Here is a 5180-nt window from a genome sequence, read left to right on the forward strand (position 1 = left end):
TGTGAGGTGACGTGCTTTTACTTTCTGCTGGCATCTCTTTGGCCACTACGTGCATGTTTCATATGAAATAAACACGCACACGCACACACACACATACACACACACACACACACACACACACACACACATATATATATATATATGTGTGTGTATGTGTGTGTGTGTGTATGTATATATGTGTGTGCGTGTGCATGTGTGTTTATATATATATATATATATATATATTATATATAAATATATACATTTAAACATTTATATATATATATATATATATATATATATATATATATATATATATATGGGTGTGTGTGTGTGTGTGTGTGTGTGTGTGTGTGTATGTAACCTTTTCATTCCGAATAGACGTCTGCGGAAGTTGTTACCCTCTCTCTCTCTCTCTCTCTCGTCTCTCTGCTCTCTCTCTCTCTCTCTCCTCCTCTCTCTATATATATATATAATATATATATATATATATATATATATATATATATATATATATATATATATATATATGTTTGTGTTTTCTATAAATAGTATATTTTGTCAAGACGTGAATAGAGTTCGTTTGACATATCTTCATGGATAAGCAGGAAGAAGGTTACTTCATGAAGCTTTATGTCACACGTTTGATTTGAGGCCTGTGACGAAAAATAGCCAAAATATAACTTAAATTCTGCGCATGCGCGCGTGCGTGTGTGTGTGAGACAGAGAGAGAGAGAGGGAGAGATGGTGGGTGGGAAGCCCCCCTTTCAGTTTCGATTAATTACAGTTCTGATAAAAACTTCGTAATTTTGAAGATACTATGGCTTTACTAACATTAGTCATTATGTCTTCTTGCTATGTCTATCTTTCTTTACGTAATGAATATGATCATTATCTCCTTATCTCATTTTGGTCACGTGTCGCCAACCAAGGAATAAACATGCACCCAATTTTTCCTGTATTCTAGGATCATCTCTATCTTCATTTTGGGTAAAAATGTCGCCAACCAAAGGAATTCATTTTAAGCGCCCAATTTTTCCTGTTTCTTTAGGATTTAATCCTTCTGGCTTGAATTTTACTTCCCGCTTTTATTCCCTTCAAGTTCACTGCCCAACCTCTCTAACTATTAGTCCTTTGTGCACGTGGGGTTTGATCCCAGATCCACCTTTGGATCCTTGTGTCTCATCTCTTTTGTTTTCTTGATCTCTCTGCTTTGCTGTTCAACCACTCCACCATAATCTTTTCATTGCCTAAAGCGCTGAATGGCAGAGCGTTGCCCACTATGGCTTGACAGGTTAGATTTCATAAACACAAATTCATAAAATAGTTTCATTGTAACTTTAATCTTGGTGCCTGCTGAAATAGCAAAGGCTTGGTTTATGCAGAGGCCAATGGCACTGGCTCACCAATGACGTTTTGTGCCAGATATATAAAAGATAAGGAAAGACTAACGAAGATTTAGTAGCGACCCAAATGGGAGAGGAAGATTCGCCTCTTACAAGAAGGAAGCTCGACAGGAATCTTGACTCAGCCGTGAGCCGGACTCTTCCTGTCCAACAATTCAAGAACACCAAATGTTCCCAGGAAGGTTGTACTCTCGGACGATTTACCCTGTTATCTATTTATTGTAAGACTGCATTATTGTCGTATTTTTGGCCCATTCACTCGTTTCTGACAAAGGAATATTCCAATGAGCTGGTCCAATAAATAGAGTATTATCGAAAATGGGTCGCCAAACACACACAGAAATTGAAGTGCAAGAAAAGGTTTTCTTAGAGCAAGTGCCTGATGTTCATGAAGAAATAACAGCATAACAGAGTCGTTCCTTATTGTGGCACGATTCGTTTATGGTAAACTATGTTTAGAAATCCTACAGGATGGTTTTATCCATGAACTTAAATGACTGGGAATCGGAGGAAACTGTCGAAAAGAGACAATACAGGCTGTCTTTGTTCTCCCATTCTAGGAAGTTTCTCAATAAAAAGTTCCCTAACAGATATGGGCCGATTTCGTGTTTAGCAAGTATGATCACCACATATAAGCCCGGGTGATTTATTTTTTATTTTTTTATCTTTTTTTATTGATGGAGCCAATTCAAGATCTTTGAGGATGTTGATACGGATCATTCACAAAATATAATATTCTGAATCTGCGTCGCCTCACGGTTTGTATATGCAATAACGAAGGACTTACCGTAGCCTAAAATTCTCGAGACTATATCTTTGTAAAATGTATTCGACCTTTTTGCTTGCCATTATTCACGGATCAATTTCATCTCTAACTGAACTTGACTCATAGTGATCCTTTTTTCTTGAGAGATAGTAATACAGCCCTTAATCTATTTATCTATATCTTGTTCTAATCACTTCAAATTAGGGCCCGATATATTCAATGACCTTTCCTCATTTTGTATTTTTCCTTGTTGTTATTCACAGATAAATTCCATTGTGTGAGTTACACAGTCGAATCTATCTGTGAATAACAAAACGGAAAGAAATGTCAACGTGAGAAGGTTATTGAACATATCGGAGCCTAATTTTAAATGATTAAAACAAAAATATAGATAAATAGATATGCAGGCCTAAACGTAACATGTTAACTGAGTGGCCGGCTACCCACCTACAAAAATAAATTGCCCACCCATTAAATTAATTACGCCCAAAAGGTCTGAGCGTCTCAGTTGGCGTGGTCGGTATGGTGTTGGCGTACCACGGTGGCCGCGAGTTCGATTCTCGAGCATTCCACTGAGGGGTTAGAGATGTGTATTTCTGGTGATAGAAGTTCACTCTCGACGTGGTTGGGAAGTCACGTAAAGCCGTTGGTTCCGTTGCTGAATAACCACTGGTTCCATGCAACGTAAAAACACCATAGAAACAAAACAAACAAACAAAAGGTCTGTGGGTGATTTAAATTTAACTAAAACACCATTTCTTGAAATGGGCAGAATTTGTGAAACTCTTTGTTGCTGTGGCTAAAACAAAATATTCACTAAAATATGACATGAAAAGTTTTTTATTGAATCACAATTCCATCACGTATGAACAATTATTGATAAATTTGACATAAAAGTGAAGAAACAGGTGTACAGTATACACGTATATTTCATATGCGATGACTATGTAAAAATAAAAAAATAAAAGTCCGTTGCCCAGTCACAAAAAAATTCTTAGGTTTAACCCTGATAGATAGAGGATTACATTACTTTTTGCAAGAAACAAGGATCACTGTCAGTCAGGTTCACTTAGAGATGAAATCGATCCGTGAAAAAATAGTCAGAAAAAAGATCTAAGTAACCTGAAAATGACCGACCTGTTTTGACGCCGTCAGTGCCAAAGGAATCGCTCGAGTATCGTCGCATAGCAGATGAACCGAAGCCGGTCATATCTCTCAGTGATAGACAGCCTGGATTTAGCTATACCTGATTTTTGCTCTGCAATAAATGACAATGTAGGTGTTGTTAATTGTTTTGCTGTATCTGTCAATCTCTGCATTCCGACTGTTTATGCAAATTCGATTCACTTCTGGTATAGTGATAAACAGATAAATTTGAAATATATATCGTGTTTCAAATGAATGGGAAAGAAAAGACTGAATGAACCAGGAATGATGGTCAAGCCTGTTCTTAGGAATAGGTACTAACGGTTTTTCAAAGAATATTTCTGACACTGACGGGTATCGCCGCTTAGGCAACGCTGATGATGGTGTGTTATTGGCCTTTCAAGTGTAATTTAGCAAAATTACGCTTCTTAGGGGGTTAGTGCCGTCAGTACACCTCATTTGGTGCATTGTAGGCATTATTTAAGGTTTTTTTGCAGCATCCCGTCGGTCCCTAGCTGCTACTACTTTCATTCCTTTTACTGTACCTCCGTTCATATTCCCTGTCTTCCATCTTACTGTCCACCCTCTCCTAACAATTGTTTCATAGTGCAACTGCGAGGTTTTCCTCCTGTTACACCTTTCAAACCCTTTTACTGTCAATTTCCGTTTCAGCGCTGAACTTAGTTGCGCCAGTGTTTGGCATAATGCCAAAAATCTATATAAATGAAAAAAAGCAAAATTACGTAGAAACAACCTACGATAAAAAAAGTTTGAAATACAAGGTTTTAATTAATAAATGAAAGAAACAATAAACATCAATCCATTTAAGAACGGCAGTTGACGAGTCGATCCCTAAAATCATTTAGTTATTTGGGATACATGATAAATTGTAATTTCATTTGGAATGATGATATAAACGCAATTCAAATAAATTTTATACTGAATTTAATATAATGTGAAGAAAATCTCGTTTTGATTGTAAAAATGTAAACTTTTCTTTTTCAATTTTTCCTACGGATATATGACTGCTGGTTCATATGCTTAGAATTTATTCAAAACTCTTGGTGGTGATTACCCAGTTTAAAACCTTTCGTATAACGTAAGTGAACATAACGCTTGCAACAGATTTTAACGTTGTGACGCCTTTTTTATAAGTCTAAGGTTATGTCAGCATTGCGGTTGATGAATAATCCGTTGGAATTTGTTACAAAAATAAAAAATTTATACTTCAGTTTACAAACACCTCACTGGAAGCTTATGAAATTCTAAATAGATATATGACAAAGATTCTTTATCATTTAGCGATAAAAATGCTATTATAGTAAGGAATTGTTTTAGTAATATTAACAAGAGTTAGTAAGAGAATCTCGCTATTCATGTTGAATATATATTTGTGTTTATTTATTATAATATTTAACAAAAATATTCCATGAAGGCTATACCATGTTTTATTGTGGTTTCTCATTGTTTGAGTTAAGTGCGAGTTTTAGAAAGATACTTTGAAATATTTGCTTTTGATTACGTTATATCTCCTAATTACATTAGTATATATATATATATATATATATATATATATATATATATATATATATATATATATATATATATATAACTCCAATTTCCGGAGCAACAGCTCGAAGAACAATCCAAGGCGGGTCAGGGAAAGGCACTATCCATATGCATTTTATTAAAATATATGCCGACGTTTCACAACTCCACATAGTTGCATTTTCTAGGCTGCAAACAAGCGAACATGGCAATCAATAAACTAATAAAATCCGAATTACATATAATTAAATTAAAAAACATTCAGAATGTAATTTAATAAAAAACCATTTTACTTAAAGAACAAGCAAATGGCTGGTGACAACCTACCCAGAAGG

The 5180-nt window shown here is 35.3% G+C and overlaps 1 protein-coding gene across 7 annotated transcripts in view; it reads left to right on the forward strand.

Moving 5' to 3' along the window:
* LOC135220833 (uncharacterized) overlaps window positions 1–5180 on the forward strand; it is a 115814-nt gene that overhangs the window by 58860 nt on the left and 51774 nt on the right. The window lies entirely within an intron of this gene.

This window comes from Macrobrachium nipponense, chromosome 2 (genome assembly GCF_015104395.2).
Source record: "Macrobrachium nipponense isolate FS-2020 chromosome 2, ASM1510439v2, whole genome shotgun sequence".
NCBI classification, from domain to species: Eukaryota; Metazoa; Arthropoda; class Malacostraca; order Decapoda; family Palaemonidae; genus Macrobrachium; species Macrobrachium nipponense.